Below are 25,806 nucleotides of genomic sequence, written 5' to 3'. Positions count from 1 at the left end.
AAAGATTTTCGTAAACTCGTGAGTAATGCTTGTTTTGGGAAAACCATGGAAAATTAAAAAAAGAGCTAGTATAGAAATAATCACTAGTGATGAAAAAAGACAAAAAATAGTTTAAAAACATAGCTTTAGATCGGAAATAATCTTTAGCGATAATTTCTCGGTATGCAAGTCGAAGTTAAATCTAGATAAACCTATTTTATATTAGATTTGTTTCATTAGATTTATCTAAGTTACTGATGTATGAATTTCATTATGAATGCATGAAACCAAATATAGTGAAAACATTGACTTATATTATACTGATACGGAGAGATTTTTTATTATATTCGAAGTGAGTGCTTTTATAAAGACATTAAAGCTGAAATCCAAGAAAAATTCAATACTTCAGATTATAAGAAAGATAACCCTTATAACTTCACTGCCGTCAATAAGAAAGTGATAGTTATGATGAAATATGAATTATCTGGAACAATAATGTCCAAGTTTGTATGTTTAAGATCAAGAGTATATACTTATTTAAAAGAGGATGACAATGAAACCAAAGTAAAGAAAAAATTGAAAGGTATCAAAACGAATATCATTAAAGATAAAATAACATTGCAGAATTATAAAGAAGTATAATTCCGAAAAGTGGAAAGATTATCAGAAACTTAGCATACTTTAAGAGCAAACAAACATAGAATGGTCTTAGAAAAACAAAATAAAAAGCTCTAAACCCTAATAACACTAAAAAAAGTTTTGAAAAATAAAGTAAACACGGTACCCTGGGGACTTGATCCCTTGAAGACATAAGGTATAATCCATGAAGTTAAGCTATAAGCTTCAAAGCCCAAATTAAAGGCTTCAAATCTATAATCTTCAAAGCTATTAGCTTCATAATTGAATTTAGCTGAAATTTTTTTTTTTTGCCAAGTAAATGAATGAAAAAGCACCTATTAAAGCGTATGTGGAGCACTTATTAAAGCGTATTAAAGCGAATGTGGAAAAAATAAAGATCGTTTTAAAAATAAACGTTTGCTAGCATCTCAATGGCCGTTTCGACTATTGATTTGTGGTAACTTTGGATGTGGTAAAACCAGTTTACTCCTTTACTTGATTTAAGATTACCTGTAGTTTCAAAAAAATTCTGCATGCTAAAGATCTTGAAGAATATAAATATAAAGATTTAACGATTAAGATGAAGGTCTTGGAAGTAAAAACTAACATGAATCTTTTTTTGTGAGTAATGATAAAAATGATATCATCGATGTAAATAAGCTAGATCCCAAAGTTCAAAATTTAGTTATCTTTGACTATTTTGTAACAGAAATAGATGAGAAAAAATTTAAGATTTATTTGTGAGAGGTAGAAACGAAATAAATGCCACGACATCAAAAATAGAGTACTGCATGAAAACCACAGCTTTTAATTGATAAATCTTTTAATTGCCTCCAACTTCGTCCTAGAAACTTTGTAATACGATAAAAACGAGTAGAAATCGTATAATCTATTCAACATTTTCTTGAGTCTTTTCTTTATCCTCTTCATCCAGTAGTTTTATATCTTTTCCCCTGTAAAATTAAAACTTTCAAAACAACCAGAAATTACCTTCTAAAAACAGGGCAACCCCCTCCTTACATAGATATCACTTCTACGTTTTAAATTGATCTTTAGTTTTAGCATAACATTTGATCTACTTCAATATCTTTTCGTCTTTAATTTATATTTCCTTATTGTTAAAAAGGGCATAGAATTTACCGTATTCTAGAAAAGGCCTTTCTGTTATTCCATTCAAGTCGTGGTTTTATGGAATTTCCCCTATAAAATTAAAACCCTCTAAAACAAGCAGAAATTACTTTCTAAAACATGGCAGCCACCTCCTTGCATTGGAGATATGGCTCTTAAGTTTTTATATCGCTCCTTACTTTTAGCTTAACATTTGATCTATTTCAATATCTTTTCGTCTGTAATTTTAACTTCCCAATTGTTAAAAAGGTCATAGAAATTAAAAAATCTTTTTGAATGAGCATTCTCCTTATTGTCAGTGATATTTTAAAAATTAGCTAGCCCGTAGCACCCCCTGGCACCCGTCGTCATCACTTGAGCGTTTTCTGATGGTAGAATATTAGAATGTCTACTAAAAACTAAAGATATTTTTATTTGAAAGGCTGGAACACACCTTCTCATTATTAGATAGTGATACTCTAAAGAAATTCTCAGTCTGTGTCACTCTGTGCCTGGTACCCGGCATTTTCTGACACACATCATCATTCATAAGACATTTTGAATCATTTTTCTAGAAAAAATAAACATACAAATCGTATGCACAAAAATCAATCGTTTAAAGTCAAATAAAAATTCCCAATAGCATTTATTCTGATGACTCGTGGCATTTACGCCAGCTTGGTACAAAGTGGTTGCCCGGTGGCACCCGTTATAATGAATTAAGCATTTTCAGACGGTTGAATATCCTTAAAGATATTATTTTAACTCCAATGTTTTTTAGAAATGTTGAGTTGCATATTGTCTTAGATTTTAAAGCATCAAGACACTTCACGCCCCACTATTTACTGGAAACGAAGTCAGTTTAAACTAAACTTGTGCATGAAAAACTAGTTCCGTATGATCCCTCATCCCCTTGGCGTAAAGGATAAAATTGTGAATAAAGACATGTGGAGGAGTATAGCTGATGGCGTGTTTGCTTCTTTCCCTCAGGGTCTAGTTCTACATTCTCTGTTTAGTCGATTTATGGCATCACTTAGATAAAAGTTTTTTGGCTAAAGCTCAATTTTGATTCCAATCGTGTGAGTGGCTTCCCATAAAAACGACACCTCGTGCGTCTCTTCTGTTGCCTGTCTGAGCACCGCCTCAACCAATCAGAAGTAGCACCACGCTTTTTAGGGTAAAAAAATATTCGACTTCCCATAACTCCGACGAATGGATGATGTCAGCCTATGCAGCGCGTTCTGTAGGTTTAATAATATAATTAGGTTAAAATATAATTTTATTCGCATTATAGGTGACGGCAGAAGGTTTATTTCGAGGAAACTGGAAGAAAAGAGAACCAGATAGAGAAAAGAGAGAGAAGAAAAAAGGAAGAAGAGAAATGAGGAAAGAACGAGGTAAAAAGATGGTGAAACTCCCTTGGATTATACTCCTATTGTGAAAATCGATGCTTGACATTGCGCGGGCGGTGATAGCCACACTCGCCAAATTTATTTTAGGGCATTCGGTAAAAACAGATGTGATTTAGTAAATTCTTCCTCTCAGGCTTAGTAAATTATTCCAAGCTAGGGTGGCAACACTGGCTGGAGAATTTTTGCAGGTAGTTGGCCAGAGGCACCATTTGGACCAAATCTTGGGGTGGGCATAAACTCCATCTTGCCCCCCCCCCGACTCACTTCGTGTCGCGTAATCATTTAGGAAATGGGCATTTGACAGAACTCGAGAATTTTATTATGTATCTCACCTACTTTCAAAGTTTACAATAATTAATAGCAAATAACGTAATTACCCCAAGGGTCGTCAAGTAATTACGCTCTTTGGTTAACAGGCGTGCAGTAATTTCAAATCAATTTGACAGAATGGATTATGTTAGACATAATGGATTATTATAGCCGGCAAAGGGCCCTTTGTGTGGAAGCTTGGGCCCCCTGGAAAATCAGGGGTGGGCATTTGCCCCCCCCCAAATGGCGCCTCTGTAGTTGGCTATCAATGATCAGATGAAGTACGTTATTTTTCATATGTACAAGACGACAAGTAGGGTTAGCAAACTTTCTGAAGAGATTGCGCAGAGTCAATAGCTTTCATGAAAAAATGACGATATTTCTCTTTAGTCAGGTCAGTATTACAGGAATCTCTCTTACAAGATGAACCAATAAAGAGAACAGATTAAACCCTGATTCGAATATTAAAGCATACACATGGTAATGTTGGTATTTATGGAGTCATAACAGAACAAATAGTCTTCCCTAATATAAAACTAGATCATCAGCAGGCTTGCTTATACTACTTATTTGGAATACTTTTATGGTTACGAGGAATTTTTATTCTGACAAATTGAGATTTTCTATGGCATCCAGCATTTGTGTAACATATGACAGAACCGTGCATTTTAGTTCAGTTTCTGTGCTTGGTACCATTTTGAACGAATATGTTACTATTTATCAACAACCATCGCGCCAAAAAACATGATTGGAAAACTACTACTACTACTACTAATAACTCACTGCAGCACCAAGCCGCCTGAGGCCAACACAGCTACGCACACTCCTCCTCCGACCTAATCTATTTAAAGCCTCCCTCTTTACGCCCTCCCAGGAAGTTCCCATTTCCTTTAAATTTTTATTTATGGTATCCTCCCAACCCAGACAAGGACGACCTGCTTTCCATGTAGCCCCAGACGGTTGGCCAAAAAGGACAATCTTCGGTAATCTGTCAATGATTGGAAAACAACGCTAATTATAAGTAACCTAGATTCGTCGTCCTTTGAAAGTGTGCGTACATATGAGAGTGAAGAAGCACTAATTATGGATTCCACACAGATTGATAACCTGTTCCATTATTTTCAGTTTTGTGGGACAGGCAACAGGCCAAAAGCGAAATTACCTTGTTGGATAGGTTTGATGCTTGACACGAATTCGCAGTTTTGACTTTTACTTAAATTAGTTGAGAAACAGATAAGCACTTAACACTTTCGTTGAAAGCACAAGGTGGATAGTTCCTGCTGTAAGGTAAATATTACATCATTATTATACAACAGTGTGTTATACCGGTGAAGGTATAAATAATACCTTCAATAATAAATAAATATTAATAAATTATAAATAATAATTTAAATAGTATAATATATTGTATAAATAATAATATAATATAATAATATTAAAATAATATAATTATAATATATTTAATATAAATTAATAATTATAAATAAATAATAAATAAATAATACCTAAGCATAAATAATTTCTTACACTAAACTGGCATTCCGTTTATAATAGAATGGAGAGAAAATGCATAACGCGTAAAATTTCGATAATTTTGCACCAAGATTTCCCTTATGAAGTAGACGCTAAAAAAATAAGAGAATAACTACCGTTTTGTTACTACAATGTTTCCTTCAAGAGAAAATCATTTGCATAGTAATCAAAATTTTAATTAAGACGGTGAAGAAACATTGAAAGAAATAAATACTAATGAAACCCCGTAATTTTGACTGCGTCCGGAGACCTTTATCAACAACAATACAATATTACAAATATTTTCTTTTGCATTCACAACAGCTGAAAAATAAAGATAAAATTACAGCGAAATGAAATCTGTAATTGTTGAGTTTTCAGCAATTATTATAATTATATATCAAATATTCAGTTTATTTTTTATCAATTCTTTCCAAGGACTGGTGAAGACACGTATAGATTTCAATAAAATGCAAATGACGCCATATGGCTCAGATTTTTGGGTCAGGGAGGGTGAAGAGGGCAGTATCAAAACGCCTGTCTGTTGTGATTTTTGTTTGTTTTAAGTTTGAATTGAATATTCAATATAGTTTTTACTCGTTTTAGGATTTATATATTCATTTGTATTAGTACTTATTATCTATATGTTAGCTTAGTTCGTTTTGGGTTTCATTTATTCTTTAGCAGTAATTTCTGGTGGTTTTGAATATGAACTATTATAGAAATCTATTTCTGCCTCATTACTTTTCTTTGAAAAATTTCTTTTTCGGAAAGTTTTTTTTTACTAACACTAATAAAAGCCCAAAATTTTGATTTCGTGTTCGGTAGCCTTTATCAACAGAAAAAAAAACTTACTAAACCAGAAAGCTAATTTATGCAAGAAATCAAAGAGTTCGTGGTGACAAACAGTAAGTAAGGAGCGACGCTGCTTATACGTAATCGAAACTCTAAAAACCAAAAATTTAAAAGAATCGGCTTATTATGTTGATTTCAAATATATATGATTCATCAAATTTAATGCTACCCATCAAAAGCTGAGAGCCGTAGAAAATTTGCCTGATTTACGAGAAACGGGGGAACCATTAAAAGGCAAGGAATCTAAATGAAAATCACACCATAATATTCAGCAAGTCAGAAAACCATACTTTAAAGGTTTTAAGCTCTCTTCTGCAAAAATATGGAATTTTGTGTTTTTGCCAGAAGAAAGAGCACCGAATAATCTTCCAAGCGTAAAACTACCACAAATCACAATCAATAAATGAATAAAACTCAAAACGAACAGAAATTACAATAAATAGCTGAGCCCAACTCAAAACGAGCAAAAATTAACATGAGTAGGGCTGATAACCCCTATGCCCTCTCAAGACCGGAACACAATTTGCGCTTTACTGAAAAAACAAAAATAAAAAACAAACGAACAAATGACCGCCGATTGTCAGTTAAGTTGACATATACTAACATTTTTGAAAGTAAGAAAGGTGAAAACATTTCATGTGTTTTGTTTTCAGTAAAGCACAAATTTTGTTCTGATCTTGATAGGACATAGGGGCTATCAGCCCTACTCATGTTAATTTTTGAGGTCTGTGGGGGTTGTCATCCTCAAAGATGTAATTTCCAGGCCTTTCAATTACGTTGAACAAAATGGCTATCTAAACATTTGGATTAGATGTATTTATGGAATTGGTGGGTGTGGGGGGGGGGGCTTGTTGCCCTCTAATCACTTTTGACTAATAAAAAGGACACTGGCCCTTTCAATTTCAAATCGACTGAGCCTTTCTTGAAGTTTCTAAGACAACAAATGGCCATATCAAAATATCTATCAGATGCATTACGGGAAAATACGAGGTTTGAGGGTGGGGGCTATCCACCCCTGATTACTCTGAATTATAAAAAGGGCACTAGAACATATAATTACCAATCCAACTAGCCCCTTCCAAAGCTTATACGATCACCCTTTCCATATATATACCTTTTAATTCCCACTTGAGAATACCTTACCTTGCCCCGAGCACTGTGGGCGGGGGTGTCTTCCTCAAAGACATAATTTCTGTTCCTTTCAATTGCACTGTACAAAATGACCACCTCAAATTGTTAATTGGAAGTGTTTGGGGAAATGGTGGGCGAGGGAGGGGGCTAGTTGCCCTCTTATCGCTTTCGACTATTAAAATGGGCACTAGCCCTTTCAATTTCCAATCGAATAAGCTCTTTAAGTTTCTAAGACAACAAACCTTACCTTGCCCCAAGGGCTGTGGGGGGGGTGTCTTCCTCAAAGACATAATTTCTGTTCCTTTCAATTGCGCTGAACAAAATAACCATCTCAAATTTTTAATTGGAAGTGTCTGAAGAAATGGTGGGCGAGGGAGGGGGCTAGTTGCTCTCTTTTCGCTTTCGACTATTAAAATGGGCACTAGCCCTTTCAATTTCCAATCGAATAAGCTCTTTAAGTTTCTAAGACAACAAATGGCCATCTTAAAATTTCTGTCAGATACATTTCGGAAAAATAAGGTGTGGGGGGGTGTATCCACCCCCCCCCCCATGACTCTGAATCTTAAAATGATTGAACCTGATTGAAAAACAATCATAAAATAAAGTATTTTTCAAATGAAAGTGTGCAAAGAAAATTTGTTGAGCCGAAATTTCCTGGTGGTATTTTCAGCATGAATGAAATTTTCCGAAGGGAATTTTTCTGGCGGCAGGGGAGGGTATTTTATGTGAAGGAACTTCCCATGGGAGAATTTTCCTTCAGGGGAAGGAATATTCCATGAAGGGGCAGTCGAACTTCCCGGCATCATTTAAAAAACGACCAAAAAGTAAATAAAAAACAAGTTTTTTTACTGAAAGTAAGGAACAACATCAAAATTTAAAAGGAACAGACATTATGATGTTTATGAGGGGGTTGTCCCCTCCTATATACCTCTCTCTTTGCGCTAAATTTTGACTTTTTGTCTCAATTCTATAAGAATGACTCTTGAAATAAGAGGGCCGTTTAATTACAACATTTAGAAGCTACTTAAAAATGCTAAAAAACTGTAGCGTGAAGAGCGAGGTATTGAGGAGGGGGCAAACTCCTCATATACGTAATAATTTCTGTTCGTTTTAAAGTTTTGATGCTGCTCCTTACTTCAGCTGAAAGAGCTTTTTTTTATTTAGTTAAAAAAGAAGTAAAACAAAACGCTATACAACGGGTTAAAGCTTTAATCTAAATTTGATAAATAGTTTCTCATAGGGCATTTTAAATTACGACGGCCAATGTTGGAGGGGGGTATTGTTTACTTATCTTGGAAGCATGGGACAGCCATGAGAAGTTGAGACATGAGTTTACTGACATAAGTGGTCTATCCTGGGAAAAATGACAATTTTCTGGAAAACCTTAGCCAATTTTACCAAAAACTGCCTAAGAACTACTATTCTGAAATTACCTTCGTCCACATTTCCGATTCTCTAATCTAATATGTAATACTATGCTTACTATTACAGCATAATAGTAAGATATTGTATTGGCATGTTCAGAAATCGGGACGAAGTCGTCAGGCTAGACTTGTCCCAGCTATAGATAGGAATGGGACCTCAATTAGTCATATGGAAAGTGCTAAACAGAAATGAGCAAAATACTTTGAGAAATTGCTAAACCGTGATAAATCTGTTAGGAATTATATAGAAAAAGAATGAAAATCTTTGACGATTTGGAATTGAATGAAAGTTTACTTTATGTGAAGAAGGTAAAGACATAACTAAAAGGAGTAAAAAATAGAAATGCCTCAGCTGCTGATAGTGTAGAGAAATATTTCTTAATTAAAGAGGCATTAGGTTAACTTCTGTAGGAAGCAAATTACTTAGTATGACAAAAAACTTCCCAGTCTTTGAGATGCTGCAGATAAAGTTTTAAGGAAAACTTGTGGTCTTAGAAAGGGGAGATCAGACACAGGCAAACTTTTTACAGGCCAAGTGTCTGAATCATCAGACCTCTTTAGTCTTCAGTTCTATAAATTACGAGCTGGCATTTGTTTCATCTGATGCAAAAACTTTTGTAATAGTCCTGTTTTTTATGGTATACCTCTTAAGTATGTCAAAATGATTAGAAATATGTACGAGAATAATATATTGCTGCGATTTTAATGTGGTAAGCGATGTTAGTAATTGGTTGGGCTTGGAACCAGGAGTTGGGCAGTGTTGTGTCCTGTCCTTGTTTATAGGGGTTCTGGTGTATGCCTCCCTTAGAAAGTTTCCCTCGAAAAATTCCCCCACGAGAGACGGGCTGTGAGTCAATGAATGTGTGTGTGGGAGATGAGAGGTTATAAATCCCTAAAAGAGCGCATTTCAATGCCCAAACCTCCTAAACCCTTATGAACCTGCAGATAAGGAATTCAGATAGGAAGGGGTATGAGGTGGTGGTAGCATAAATTAATCTCTTATCTCTTTTCACTTAAACTAAGGAGGAAAAAAAATGGTGCTGTAGGGTGATCATGATGTGTTAGTGCGCATCGGTTATTATGGAGGAAGGGCGAAGTGTCTGTTTGTAGGCAGGCGGCAGATGCCTCAGAGTGCATTCTTTTGCGCATTTCAATGCCCAAATGTCTTGAACCCTTATGAGCCTTCAGATGAGGAATTCAGATAAGAAGGGTGGGTGGTGGTATAAACTGATCTCTCATCTCTTTTCATTTAAATTAAGGATAAAAAAAACGGTCCTCTATGGTCATACTTTCCTTCTTATTGACCAAAAATGCTTATAGCATTTATTTTAAAATTTCATTTAATCGATTCGTTTAGTGCAATGATGTGTTATTACGCATCAGCTACTATGGAGGAAGGGAGAGGTGTCATTTTGTAGGCAGGGGGCAGATGCCTCAAAGGGAGCATTCATTCACTCATATATCTTGCTGAGCTTCCAGATAAGTGTAAGTGAGTTTTGGGGGAGCGGGTAGGGGGAGGTAAAACTTGATATCTAAGCCCTTTTGATCCCTGGGAACATTTCCAGTCTACATTTTTGTTATTATTGATGGGGGAATACAAATGACCCCCCCCCCTATTGTGACAATCTGTTTCTATGTAGCATAGAATAATAAATTCACATCTGTACTGGCATAAAGAAGGAAAAGGTGAGGCGGGGAATCATGAGTCTTGCCAGAAAGCATCTTGGGGAGGAGTAGTAATTCCTACCAGGAACTTTGCTTTCATTAATTTTAAATGGTAACCTAATATTGCTCTTTTCTTTATTATATACAACTAGCTTACCCGTCGCTCGTTGCTTATAAGAAAGGAATTTCGCAAGCTTAAAAGAAATGAAATTCAAGGACATTATCCCCTACCTGAAAATTTCCCGACAATATATTTAAATAAACATATATATAGCCTGCAATGTATTTAAGCATCAAAGAACCCTGTTGCAGATGTTGCGATGGGTTCAGCTGCGTGGAAGATCAAAAGTCACGCAGAATTTCAATCCTTATGAACAGCAATACCCTTCTCCGTCCATCCGTGATTCTGTAGTAAAAATGCTATAAAGAACTTATCCAACAAAACTAATATTCATTGAAGATTTTAACTACATAAGATTTTAACGAAAATGCAGCCGAAATGATTTTTGATGCATTTAACAAAATAATTTCTGGGCCACATCAATCTGTTTTTAGTAACTATTGGGTCTTTTAAAAGAAGGCCAATCGAAAAAGAAAAAGAAGGGGTTGCATTTATTTAAATAATGAAGCGAAGGAGTTTAAGTTCAGCGCAAAAGGGTTTTTAGACATACTTTGAGTAAGAATCGAGTAACAGATTTCCTAGTTCCATTCATTCTCAAAACTGTTATTGTTTGCCATAATGATACTACGGTTTGTCACAGTCAAATTTTTCGCGACAATTTTAGTTTAGTTTTTGACTTTCATTTGAGCACTTACTAAATCTAGTACTGATGCTTTTGATTTTTGACTCTTTCCAAAATAACTAGCGTGACACCGCCTTTGAAACATTCAAATTTGTTTTTTGAAAAAGCATTTTGAGCTCAAAAATGTCCTCTCTAGTGAATAGTCGCTCAAATTCCTTAATTTATTTGCTGTGAAAATACATAAAGCAAAGAGAGTAAAAGTATTCAAGTACAGTAAAGAACATGAGGTGGTTTTTGGCAAAGTTCCCCGTCTAATGATGCATTGCAATGGATGCATAGGTTTTGTCCGGCTAACCACCAGGCAAAGCTTCTTTTACCTTGTATGATTGATAATAGTGAAAGGCCTTGGACAAAACAGACCTTTTGTAGAAGACCTGTAGCACGTTCATCAACCATCCAAACGGACATGCTTACGTTGGCTCACTGTAACCAGCGTGGTCTCAGATATAAGTTTGACCGGTTTCTACATTTAGTGAGCTCGGTCAAACTGTCTATCATGTGTATCACTGAGACCAATCTCAAACATGACGCACAGAGCAGTGAGGTTGCAATACAGGGATACACGCTCCTCAGGTGAGATCTTGAATGTAGTGATGGCACTAACTACGGAGGAGGATGTGTTGCTGTCTAACTACAGAGCCATATACTATATTCATGCCTAAATATACCAGACTCATCAGGCGAAGAATCTCTTTGGGCTGGTGTGGCCCTCCCAAATGAATCTGTGATCGTTACTATTGTGTATAACGCCCCAGCCTGCCAGATTACCAGCTATCTTGAAGCCTCTCTCGAATACATTAGGGACAAGTATGCCCAGTGTGCCATTATCCTCCTTAGAGACTTCAACGTCCATCATAGCGTCTGGCTTCGCACCGAAAATACTGACAAGGATGAGTCGGACTTGTATGATCTATCTCTCTCATACGGGCTTGAACAACTTGTCGATTTTGACGCGTATCACGTCCTAAACGGATCATTTCGTCTTGACCTCTTTCTTACAGATCACCCTGACTCCTTTAGCGTAGACGCTTATGCTTTTACAAGTGACCACGTTGATGTCATTGCACGAGGAAACCTTTGTATTCCGCCTCCAATAAAGCATGAGCGGACAACTTGGTTATACAAAAGAGGATAATTAGGTTGGTTTGAGAATCATTATTTGTTCACAACAGTGCAGAGCCTTTCTCTTTGAAGGCTCAGAGAAAGCTGCAGAGAAGTACCAGTAGTCTATAGTTGACTCTGTTGAAAAGCATATTCCCTCTAAGCGGATCTAAGCGAATTTTGGCTTATGGCTACTTGGCTCGATGGCTACTTTCAAAGAGCAAAGCGAAGAGAATTGTATTCATCAACACACTCAAAGATGCAGCTCATGCGATTCGGCAGTCCTGGGTTTAGTATAACGAGAAATTTGCCACCAAAAATGACCGTGCTTCGGTAAAGAGTTGGTGGAGAATTGTTGAGAGAGAATTGGAGAGAAGTGCCAAGCTCCTGGGATCGAACATGTACTGTACTGGATCGTGATTTTTCTGCTCCTAAGTTCCTTCGGCATCTTGGTGTGACCAAAGCCACAGGTCCTGAAAACATACAAAATGTTGTCTTCAAATCCTGTAGTACCGAACTAGTTGGACAATTGCCATTGCTTTTCCGGGTATGTTTTCGCTCCGGAACCTTCCCACAAACATGGAAATCCGCCCTAGTTATACACTCCCCAAAGCCAGTTCAATTCACAATAGAACTGGAAGATTGAGGAAAGCTTCATCTTGGATGTTTTAATTATAAAAAATACTCCTAGCCTTGAATTTTTTATATATAGAAAGCCAGCCCATAATGGTCGGTATTTACATTGCTTGTAAAATCTCCATCGTTCTGCGAAAAGAGGGGTAATAATTTCTTTAGTCGATGGAGTTTTAAAAACCTGTTCACGCAATCATGCAAATTCTGAATTAAATTACGTTAAAGATGTTCTATTCTGCCATGGCTACCCAAAAAACCTTACTGAAAATTATCGTAGATATAAGATTAAGAAAGGTAATACAGGAAAATAGGAAGCCCTTCCCCCTTGGTTCAGTTACTCCGGCAATTGAGAACAAAACTTTCACTAAATTACCATACATCTCGAAGCTCAGCGACAAACTTTTGAACATTTTTTTTCAACTTGGGAAAGGATAAAACTGACCCTATATTGGGTAGTGCAGTATACAGAGACCCGTTTTATCTGTAGAGAACACTCTGTTCTCTGTCAATATCAAATATTGATAGAATCTATCAATATTTTCGCCCAGTCTAATTTGAGACAACTTGTCCGCATATCTAATGAAAACCGGAATTGCAGACTTAGACAAGACTTTATTAAACAAGAAACGATATACCTAAATCTTATACAAAGGAGACAGGGAGGCAACTTGTTTAGTCTCCTTTAACAATAAAGATAAAAGAAAAGAAGGAATTGCGCCTCAACAACTCACACGGAGTGCAAAGAGAAAGAGAGAGAGAGAAGAAGCAAAAAAAAAGAATCAGACAGACAGGCAAAATGTATTGCAAGGCAAAGAATACTTGTTCAATCCAATTAGTGAATTCTCTGTCATTGATTTCTGGCTGTTTTTGTATTCAGTATCTTTTCTCCTCTAGACAAGTTCACTTCGAAAGGCTAGATTTTTTTTTCTTTTTTGAGTATTGAGGGCAACTTGGCGGAGGTCCTTGTCGAAATGTTTGCTTGCTTTTCGTCTTCATATTTTGCTACTGGCTGACAAAACCTCGTTTTCTCACCTATTTGGTTTTATTTATTATTTATTATATTCCTTCCTTTCTTGGTTTCAACCGTTCCCTAAAGCTAGATGGCGATCCAACGAGCGTGGGATCCTATAGTCCTATTAGCCTCCTGTCCTGCGTTGGCAAAGTCTACGAGTCTTCGATAAAATACTTCAACAGTTATTGTCTTCAATAAAATACTTGATCTTCTAGGCGATCGTCAATATGGATTCTGGAGGAAACGCTCAGCATTAGACTGCCTAGTGGCTCCATATCAGGAGTGAATCGAACTTCTGACAATAGGGTATGACATTATGCTACTATCATTTGGTATCATCAAATCTTTAGACAGAGTATGGCATCTTGGCCTACTAAATGAACCTCATGCGCACAGTGCATGTAGATGTCTGTTAATAGTGATTGAGACCTTTCTTTCAGATCGTTCACTGCGGCTTGTCCTTGACGGGCTTATTTCTCAAGAATATTCAATGAAAGCAGGGGTTTCCCAGGGCAGGGTTTTGGGACCTACTACATAAATGATTTGGGAGACAACCTTGCAAGTCCTCTGCATCACTTTGCCGACGATACCGCGACATACTCAGACATCTCCTTTTTCCCTACAGATGGATCTTTAAAAAAATTGAAAAGTGATCCGATACATGGACGATCAACTTTAATGCATCGAAAACAAAGAAGCTTCCGATTATTTGATCAAAGGTACCACGTAAAAACCCAACTTTCAGGCTCAAAAGTGAAACTATAAAAAAGTTGAAAAGTTTCTTCTAGTGGGGATCCGTTTCTCCACCAATCTTTGTTGGAATAACCCCCTTGATTGGATGAGAACCTGCTGCGCAAGAAAGCTTGGAATTACTCGTCGCTGCAAAAATCTTCTTCCATCCAGTTTGATTATCCTGCTTTACAAGTCTTGCATCAGACACATAGCTGAATATGGATGCCTGCTATATGCTGGTGTCTCGAAAATCGTGTTACTCTTGGAAGATCAGGAATAAGGCAAAACAGGGCAGGCTGTGCCTCTGCCCATGACTCGCTTCTGCCTCTAACTGAAAGGTTTAATATAGTGTTGATGATTGTTTTCTATAAGTACATGAATTTGCCTCATTCAGACGAGTTCTCTCACACATTGTTTCCCCCTTTGTTCAACCAACAAGGCAGACGTGAACGCACACAGCTTGGTCCAATTAGCTAAAGGAGACACGTCAAGAACAGAGTACTTGAGGAACAGCTTCGTCCGGCGTTGCACTTCTATCTGGAACGATCTTCCTGGGGGTATTATCCCTGCAAATCCCTCTGTTGACTCCTTCAAAAGAAGGTTCAAAAGACGTTTAACACCTCGAGGTTTAGGTATGAGATAAGAGAATAGCGGCATATCAGATACCTTGAAGTATCTGGCATTGTGAATGTAGGAATAAAAAAAAGAAAAAAAAGGATAATGTTTCCATCAAGGGACAAAGAAGCTGAAAATAAGTTCGCAGAGGTGCTTAACCATACTAAAGCTGATGCTCTTACTGTATTAATTTACGAAATATCTCTTTATATTGCGACAGCGGTGCTGTCACTGTGATAATTGGTTTTTCTGCCACAAAGTTTTGTGTAACTCAAGGTTGGCCGTCACTCTTTTATAATTTAATGGCGAGTTGTTCAATATGATTGCCTATAAGAAAAGTAAACTGGAGACTAGTAGACTCTAGAGTTAACTAGATTTTGAGTCTAAAAACTTAAACATAGAGCTTGTCAAATGTTTAGGATTCAATTGATAAAATTCTGTTTTTGTCTTTTCTGGAAATGAAGCAAATATATTGTCTACTATAAGAGCTTACCTACATAGCTTACGATCCTAACCATTAGTTTTCTCTAGCAAAATATTATTGTTATTTTTTACCAGTATATTCTTATTCCCTATTCTGAGATATAAAACATCCGTTTCTACAGACCATATTAACATCATACGATGCAGAGTTGAAACTATAATAGAGATTTACCAGAAAAACGAGAAAACACTGTAAGGTGCAATCAGAATACAGATACAGACGAACAAGAAGAAGTAAGAAGTATAATCTAAACTAAAAACAGGTTGGAGAAAGTATGTTTACAATTAAAATTAAATAGCCATCTGTATAGCCACACGGATGCCCACAGATGTTGGAGGGTGGAGAGGTGTTTTTCTCAAAAAAAGCTTCATGTAAGAATTATCAGGATTACAAAAAATGCCAATTAAAGGTCAAATTTCTGCTGAATGCTATGAAATGATGCCCCTTTGTATATATGTGGTCTTTTGAGAGAGAGGCAAATACCCGTTATGTCTTTTCTCCCTATGTAGGCCTCTTAACTAGTTGTTCATGTATCGACTTCAGTTCTGGTCTGGTGAAAATGGCTTCTGATAAATGTATATCGCCTTTAAGGGCAAACAATTTTATACCATTTTTCAAGATTGGCTCTTATTTTTAGAAAATAGTCTTGTGGATCCCTGAAGAAATGTGAAAAAAAAATGTACGTAATCGGATTGGCATCTAAGAGGATAGAACATCTACAGATTTTAAATAGGCTTTTTTATTATTGCAGGGCGTAAACTTCCGTATGATGAAGCCAGCGTTGCTTCTTAGTTGTATTCTAGCTGTCACATTGGCAAAGCCTGCAGACAATGAAATTACGTCAATGAACGCTTTAACTGAAAAACTTGTCTCAGAAAAGAAAGTCCTTGAAGGATTTATAGAGAATTTGGAGACGATCAAGATATTCGTCGATAATATTGAATATGTCAAGTGGTGGCTTGCATCTGTTAGTGAATCTAGCGAAGAAGAAGATGACTCAGTTGTCCCAACATCAGCCGTTCCAACTAAACCTCAGTCGAAGAAAGAAAGAGTGAGAAGGGCCTTACAACAGTTGTCAAATATCTTGTAAATTATACTAAACGGACAAGAATCTTTGTTGTTTAAAACCACGCCGCTTTTTTCTCAGCTTGCTATAGGTGATGGCTTGGATTCCTTTCTTCAGTTAACTTAATTTTTACATGTTTCAGAAGACAATTCTATAAACAAAACTAGGTCCATGGATTATGAGTTTAGTTCTTTTTATTTGCTGACTGAAATCGGTTATAAAGTCGGAATTACTAGCAAATTTGAGGTTAAGCTAATAAATGAGAAGAATAAACGGTATTAATTGCGCAATTTAACCAAATTAATTGTGCGTCCCTCAAAAAGGAGAAAAAGGCATGATTTTTAAACAAAATGTAAAGATGATTACAGAGTTTACGAAACATTAGGATCTTATGTGAAAAGTTGTTTTCAAACAGTTTTTTTTTAAACATTTGGTACGTTTTCGCTATTTTAAAAATGCTAAACTTTGGAATTTCTTTGGTAGTTTGTAAGATATTTTTATCGTACTGTTTTCCCTTTTGTTTTTAATAGTGACAACAATAATAGATTTTGGAAAGAGGTGTGTTTGCCAGCTAAGGAGCATCTTGTAATGCCAAAATTCTTAGAACCCTCTAAAATAAGATCCGTGACATTAAGTGTTAGCTGAGAACATTTATCTTTACGCTAGTTTTCGAACGTTTTGATGAAGCATGTAACTGTTTACTCAGAACTGTACCGAAAAGAGACATATTTGGCATGTAAATTTAAACCAACGTATATTATTTAACTTGGTGAAAGCATGAATCTTTGGGGCATGTGCAATCATGGTTTCCTTGCTTCTTTCTCCTAGAAAATATTTAAGTGATATCGTATTGACGTTATTTATTATTATATTTATGGAACGAAAATAAAGTTATTTTGTGAAATTTACTGATTTTAGTCATAGCATTGACGAAACATAAAGGATGATATTTCTTTTAAAGTAATTGTGCGGCCCAGATTAGCTGGGCCGTACAATTACTTGAAATAATTCAATTGAAACAATTTCAATTGTATTTATATTTCAAGTTTACCCTTCACATTCCATAAGACATTCCTTCAACGCAAATTTTAACAATTCACTGAAATAAATGATTTGCAAATCATAATTGGAATTATTTTGAAGTCTATCAAATTCAAAAATACCTTGTAAGTAGTTACCCTTTCTAAACTTCAATTTTAAGTAATTTTGGCTAATACAAGTATCGAGCCGTTACGACTTTAAAAGGAAAATCTATTTTTGGAAAAAACTACATTTTCATATGTAAAATGAATCATGACGTTATAATCGTAGTTCAAATGTACAAATGACTTAAAAAGTATAAGGTACAAGATAAAGTACAAGTACAAACTCTGGGGAGGAAGACCAAGGACGTATGTTATTAAACATGGCTGATAAGCTTTCTTTAACGTATAAATGGTAAGCAAAACTATGGATTCTTATATTGAGGACTAAATAAACTTTAAATATTCTTTTCTTTTTCGATAAAAAGACTATGTCAATAAAAAGCAAACAGAAATTGATTTAAAAACACTTTTGCAAATATGATTTCAAGATATGAAAAAGACAATCTCAAAACAGTGTAACTTGCTCAAATTTATAAATGAATTTTATGTCGTTACTACTGAGTAACTCGAACGTCGACCTTCCATCTCTGGAGGGGGGCTTTATAGCCACTGTGCTGCTCGTTCCACAATAGAAAAGTATTTTTAGGCTTTATTATATTACGTGTCTGGACAATGCCCAAGCAGCCGTAGCGGTGGGTGTCATAAGTTAAGAAGGTTACTAATATTTCACTAATTATTCTTAGGAAGGTGTGAAAAAGTCGCTATTCATGAAACAAATGCTTGAGAAATTTTGACTTTTATACATATCTTATAGCATGTACCATTTTGTAATCAGTAATAAACTTCCACAAAATAATTTTGATGGTAAATTTCATAAAAGGTGTATAAGATTTAGCGAACTGAATTAGTTCTTCGCAACCAGAACTTTTCAGGTGAGGCAAATAAGCGAATCCTCCTTCAAAATTGGTCGTCAGGACAGTTACCAAAAGTGGTCCTCGGATCTCAGATAAACTTAGTTTGAAATTAGACTACGTGACCAGATTCCTCTTTTTTGGTGGAAGCGGGAGGGGGTGAAAATCATTTTGGCCTCTACGACCATAGTTCATCTCTGAATTTTGTCACGTTAACAGTAACCAGAGGGCGCTATAGGATCACAGTGAGAGTTGCTGAGGAGTGGGATGTGGATGAGCAAAACAGTTAAAGATGCAGGATAAACCAAAAGTCGTAATAAGCATCGGTGCAATCATGGTAGTCAGAGTGCCCCTTTGTCACTTACTTCGTAAAGTTAGATGTGCATTCCATATTTATAAGAATAGATTGATAAGAGGGTTGTCATCCAACTCTCATGGGGTTTTAATTGCCCTACCATCAAACATATCAAACAAAATGTTTGAGATACCCCTTTTGATTGATATAATTTAAAGTCTACATAGGTAAGCCTCCAGGGAAGAATCGCTCAAATGATTTTAAAACATATAGTTCTATAGTGCAAAAGCATGTGATAAAGACATCCAGAGATATTGACCTTTGTTAATGAATTAGACAAACCATAGTACAGGACGAACCACGGGCCATAGAAGCAAAAAAAACCATTAAACATCTAATAAGGAAAACAATTGGAATTGCATCATGTGAGAACCCAATAAAAGAGACTTACATTGTTTTCGCTAGAACAACAAGGAAAATTCTATGGTCTGAAAAACAAGGAAATTTTTTTTTTTTAATGGGAATAAACGTATATGTCCTTTTTTCCGCTCTCTCTATCTCCAAAGTTAGTAGGGCATCGGAACATCATGTAGAGGGCTGTGAAAGGCCTCATCAAAAAGAAATTGCCATATTTTACTCACTTTTACAATTAGCAAAATACAATATTAAAAAAATCAATTATTTTGGAAAAACCTGCATTTTCATATATAAAATGTTCAATGACGTTATAAGCGTAGGTCAAATGCATGAACAACTTAAAAAGTATAAGATACATGATCAAGTCTAATTTCTAGGGAGGAAGACTGAAGACATATGTTATTAAAAATTGTTGATACATTTTCTTAACACATAAATAGTAAGCCAAACTATGGATTCTTTCTGTTCTTATAATAAGAACAGAAAAGATTTAAAATATTCTTTTCTTTTCCTATAAAAAAACTGTGTCAATACTAAATAATCAAAAATTGATTTAAAAACAATTTTACCAAAGTAATTTTGGGAAATGAAACAGAGAAGCTCAAAACAGTGTAACTTGCTCATATCTATAAATGCATTTTATATTGTTACCACTGAGTGACTCGAACTTCGATCTTATCAGGATATAATAAACTTCCATAAACTAGTTCGGTTGACACATTTTATAAAAGGAGTAAACATTTTAGCGAATTGAATTGATCTTTCTTAAACCGACCTTTTCATTTGAAGAAATTAGAGAAGCGCCCCTAAAAATTTGTCAACAGGACAATTACCAGAAGTGGTCATCGGATCTCAGACGAACTTGGTTCGAAGCTACCTGGGTGACGAAATTTATTTATTTTTGGTGAGGAGAGGGGGGTTACACTCTTTTAGCCTCTATAACAATGGTTGGTCTCTTAATTTCATCAGATTAACAGTTACCAGAGGATGCTATCGGATCATAGTGAGAGTTGTTGAGGAGTTAGAAGTGGATGAGTAAAAAGGTAAAAGATACAGATAAACCATATGTCCTGTAAAAACCATTGGTTTGATCATAATAAATAGAGTGCCCCTTTGTCATTTACTTTGTAAAGTTCGATGTACCTTCTATTATTATGAACAAAGTGATGGGAGGGCTATCAGTCTGCCTCCCGTGCCCTTTTAGCACTACCATCAAGCATATCCGAAAATACAAAGCTCGCGATATAACTGCAAAACTACAGGAGTTTCATGATTGGTTATCAGCACAAGCATATCGACGGCCTATCCCATATCACGGGCTCATCCATTCGCTCTATTGACCTTTTTCCTTGTTGATTTAGTTGTACTTATTGTGTTATACCTTTGTTCTCATCCGTTTGTTCTGTTAATTTTGTTGTACTTATGTGTTGTTTTCTTTTCTTGTGTTGTTTTCTCTTTTGATGTCAATTTTGTTTTCTATCTTTTTACTCCATTATCCTCACATTGTTTTGTGCATTGGGTTATGCATAAATTATTACAGTTCCGTTGATTTTTGAATTGAAAAGGGAATAGTTGTGAGAAAAGTCAAGTCATGGCCAATTGTAGAAAAAGCCCAGACAGATTGTTCAATTAAATGGGCATCCAGTCAAGGTTAATTTTACCCCTTTGATTGCCGTTGTTACTGTCTCCCACTTATGCTACACCTCTCATGCATGTCACTACACAATGCTGAAATAGAGTCAACCTTTGTTCGAGGGTTTCCCCAGGGAACACACGCTGGTTGACAGTAGTTTACTTGAAAATTTTCAACTATATCAAACAAAAAATTGAGATACTTATTTTGTTTGGTATACTCTAAAATTTTCATAAGCCTCCAGGGATGAATCGCCGAGATAAACTTTTATAATGAAAAAACATCTGATGGAGATATTGAAACACAACAATCGTGGTTAATGCGGTAGACACACCATAGTACAACAATGGGCAATAGAAGCCAGATAAAGAAATATAATAAATACATAGCCCTCAGAGGGCTAAATATAATAAATACATATAAAAAATTCATAGAAGCCAAATATACTTGGAAATGCCTCAAGCAAGAACCCCATAAAAGAAACTTTCATCGTTTTGGCTTGAACAACAAGGAAAATTCCTTTGTCTGAACAACAAGGACAATCACTTCTTTTCAATGAGAATATGCATCAATGTCCTAGTTTCTGTTTTCTCCTTGTTTGCAGTTAGTGGTGTATCAGAACATCATAGAGAGCTGTTTAAAGCCTTATGAAAAAGAAAATTTATATGCTCACTCACTTTTTCAATTAATAAAACACAATATTGAAAAATAAATTAATTTTTCAACAAAAACTGCATTACTGTATGTAAAATGATCAGTGGTATAATCGTAGTTCAAAACCACAAATGACTTAAAAGTATAAGATACGAGATCAAGTCCACAAACTCTGGGGAAGAAGACCAAGGACATGTATGATTAAAAAGGACCAGAAATTGATTTAAAAACCACAAAAACTAACAAAAATTGATTTTAACAGTTATGAACAATAAAAACAATAAAGGAAATTGATTTAAAAACACTTTTACGAAGTAATTTCCGGATATGAAGAAAACAATATCAAAACAGTGTAACTTGCTCAAATTTATATATAAATTTCATATCGTTACTACTGAGTGACTCGAATTTTGATCTTCTGTCTCTGGAAGAGAGCTCTGTAGCCACTGTGCTGCTTGTTCGACAAAAGAAATGTATTTTTAAGCTTTATGATATTGTACATCTGGACATTACCCAAGCAGTCTCAGCATCAGTGTCATAAATTAAGTCATAGTGACATAAATAATTCATGGCATTGACAAACTTTGATTTGGCTATGAATATTTTTAATACTAGGGGCAAATTTGTAATCAGTTAGTGAGAGTTCTTGAGGACTAAGAAGTGGATGAATAAAACGGTTAAAGATACAAGATAAACCAAAAATCATGAAAAGCATCAGCACGATCACGATAATCAGAGTGCCCTTTACTTTGTTAAGTTTGATGTGCCTTCCATTTTGGTAAAAAGAAAGTGATCAGAGGGCCACCAGTCCAACACAGTATTAAAGAACAAAATTCAATTTTTTGGAAAAATGCTGCATTTTCATGTGTAAATGATGTTATAATCTTTGTTCACATGGACAAATGACTTAAAAAGTGTAAGATTCAAGATCAAGCCCAAACTCTGGGGAGGAAAACCAAGGACGTGTATTACTAAGAATTGTTGAAAATTTTTCTTTAACTTAAAAATAGTAAACCAAACTATGGACTCTTATATTAAGAACAGAAAAAAATTAAAAAAAAAATTCTTTCATAAATTATTCCAATAAAAAACGAATAGAATTTTATTTAAAAGCACTTTTACATAAATGATTTTGGGATATGAAAAAGACAAGCTCAAAACAGTGTAATTTGGTCAAATTTACAAATGAATTTTAGATTATTGCTACTGAGTGTTCCTAACTTTGATCTCTCATCTCTCAAAGAGAGCACTATAGCCACTCTGCTACTTGTTCCAAAATAGAAAAGTATCTTCAGTCTGTATGATATTAAATGTCTGGACACTAGCCAAGCAGTCCAGTCCCAGGGGTAGGTGTCATAAATTAAACAGATGATTCATATTTCACTAATTATTTTTAGAAAGGTGTGAAAAAATCCCTATTCATAAAACAAATGCTTGAGAAATTTTGATTTGGATATAAAGATTTTTTATACCATGTACCAATTTGTAATCAGTAAACTAATAAACTTTTAATCCTCTTTATTTAACTCAACTTTAAAATAAAAATAAAACTTTTCTCCCTAACACTCTTTTGCTTGGGGGTAAAACCTCAAAGACATAAATTGGTCTTTTGGAGCTTGCCACTCTCAGATTTCTTGTTCTTTTAGGGTTTGCTGTACTTTTTTCCATACTAACACACTCTCATCTACTGAGCCTTTCCCTTCATTCTACATCTCCAATTGGCCCCAAAGGTCAAATATTTTCATGATTCTATTTGGCTGCAAATCAGGTCTAATGTCTTTCAAACTCTTCAAGTAAGCTGATTTTAGAAGCCAAGCTCTAGATAAAATACTTATTTTCTACCTAAGTTTCCTTGTTCTAATCAATCTAACAGTCATTAAAATTAAAGCCCCAAACCACCTTTTAGTACTACTGAACTAAATGAATCCTTAAAGGCTAAAATTCTCTTAAAATATCTTAGCTGAACAACTTCTAGCTTAGCTGTTTTATTAAAACCCAAATCACAGACCTATAATTTTATCTAGAAGCTACTTTTGTCTGTAACATTCTTTTCTGAATCTTGATATTAGCTCACCTTCCTAACTTGCTTTCAATAGCATATTTATTAACCTACCAACCCTTAAATTACAATCTTCTACATACCTAGACATCCCCTTTAGCATGGTAAACCTGTCACCCAAATAAAAATTACACTTCTAACATTATTCCTCAAAAAATAAACTCAACCTCAGAATCCCCCCTCTCTCTTATCCTAAATACTAACACTACTGACTTCTTAGCTTTTAACAATAGATCCTTGTTTTCTAAATATTTTGTATTATGTTTAATTGCTTATGAAAATTATCACTACTATTCACCCATAGAGCTATGCCTTCCATAATTAACATACATGATTAATGATAGCATAAGCTAATCTAAACATACATAAGGGGCTCCTTTGGTTTTCCAAAACTATCTAAATCATTAACAAACAAGGAGAAAAGCTTAGGAGATAAAATGTATCCTTGTTTTACTCTGACATGAAAAGTAACCAGCCTACAAAATTTTCCCAAAACCTTCAAATAAACTTCACCCTCTAGCACATATATGGTAATATCAATACAAAACAAGAAGCCATGACTATTTCTAACATACTTTCAATTAACAACTTTCTATACATCAAGTCAAAAGCACTTTTCAGTTCCAAAAATGCTATGAATAGTCAAGCAATACTTATACTTTGACACAGGAACTTTTGATATGAAACTACTTTTTGGAATTTATCATTAATGATGTTTCTGTGGTTTTCAGCTCCCCCAAAACTGTTGATCAACAAAAAAATGTCTCTGTGATGTAGCTAGATTTTGAAACTCTCAAGAAGAACAATGGAAAGTACATAAGGTTCATATGGATTATAAATTGCTTATGATTGCTGAATTATTTTTAGCTGACCTCTATTTTTAAGATGATCTGGATCATCCTGAATGCTTGCATCAATAAGCTTATATTGCAGAACCAACCAGGGTTGCCAAAACTTTTTAGGACTAAAGTGTCAAATTCAGCAAAAAGGGACACTTTTAGTGTCCTCCTAGAAAATTAGCCAATATGCTTTAAAGGTCAACAAAAAAAGGCTTTAAATGGTTTTCTGGCAACTCTAAGGCCAGAATTACATTCTTCTTTTCAAAGTAAAAGCAAAGCAGTTCTTCAAATAAGTAAAATCCCATGTAAAACCTCAAATTGCCTAATACACAAAGAAGAAAAAGAATTCAGTACAATTTCTTGGGTTCTCCCAAACCTTTGGTTGTACTATATATTCTTCTTTTGAAAACTAAGTAAAGCCCTGTCTTTATTATGGTGTTTTCCATCACCAGAGCTGGCTTTGCTGCTTTTTGGATGACAGTTTTCATTTTTGTCATTTATGGCAAAAAAAATTTGACATGCAGTCTTATTTCAGGAACTGCAGAAGTTGTCCTGTGGTGGCACAGTGGGTTTGACCTTAGCTTGGTAATACTGGAACCAGAGATCAAACCATGCTGCAGGGATGCACTGCAGGGCCAATGTAGGGACCTTAGTAGTCAAGAAGCATTGTTAATCCAATACAATACAACTGCAGAAGATTCTGAATCATTTGTGCTGTGTTTATGGTGTTAGAGGAATGTAAAGAAAAGTTGGAGTACAGCTAAGATTAGTTGTATGGGTTACAGCATGCAAAGCAAAACATTTTTCACTGCCATTCTTGCATCCTTTCATCACTTAAGGCAAAAAACACATTTCAATAGTTAGTGCTTGGTAAACTGGATGTGATATTCAGTAGGCCTATATGACAGTATTAGCCTACATGTTCTTGACAGTTACCAGAGAATTTTATAGTTGGTTAGACTGCACCCATATGGGACAGGGTCTACCCTCTCAAATGAATGTGAACCTAAACTGCATATTTACCAAAAGCCAATATCTTAATTCAGGAAATTAACTGGGGTTCATCTTTGTCCAAAAAATGATTACACAGCAGCAAATCGGATAATTTGCTACTAACTACTATCCAGGCAGCAACTCTGCATACTCCTGTAGATTACAAGTTATAAAACACTTTAAGCTTTTACTTACCAGCAGTTATATGCTTGCTTCAGTTTTTTATCAAAAAAACTTTTCTAAACTCTTTTGAGCACGTCACATGTTTCTCCACGTTTGAATTTCACGCTTTTGAAAAGGAAAGTAGTGCGGATACGATAAAAAAAATCCCTAAGATGAAAACGAACCTGAAAAGCACAAAGCACAAATTAAAAGCAGTTGCAGTTTAGAAAATACTGAAAATAAATTCATATATTATTGACTTTGAAAAAATGCCAAAAAGTGTCCTTTTTTCAAAAAGTT

General features: G+C 35.2%; 2 long non-coding RNA genes across 2 annotated transcripts; one reads left to right on the top strand and one right to left on the bottom strand.

Moving 5' to 3' along the window:
- Nucleotides 1-1,313: 1,313 nt before the first annotated feature.
- On the bottom strand, nt 1,314-25,698 carry LOC136040650 (uncharacterized). Its single transcript, XR_010620848.1, has 2 exons — nt 25,540-25,698; nt 1,314-1,550 (listed from the first exon to the last, which is right to left on the bottom strand). It is a non-coding gene; the product is annotated as an uncharacterized LOC136040650 (long non-coding RNA).
- LOC136040649 (uncharacterized) lies at nt 3,825-17,362 on the top strand. The gene is made up of 2 exons (XR_010620847.1): nt 3,825-4,712; nt 16,144-17,362. It is a non-coding gene; the product is annotated as an uncharacterized LOC136040649 (long non-coding RNA).
- Nucleotides 25,699-25,806: the final 108 nt, after the last annotated feature.

The sequence above is a fragment of the Artemia franciscana genome, chromosome 21 (assembly GCF_032884065.1).
Source record: "Artemia franciscana chromosome 21, ASM3288406v1, whole genome shotgun sequence".
Classification (NCBI taxonomy): domain Eukaryota; kingdom Metazoa; phylum Arthropoda; class Branchiopoda; order Anostraca; family Artemiidae; genus Artemia; species Artemia franciscana.
This window is presented reverse-complemented; position numbering and strand designations above follow the sequence as displayed.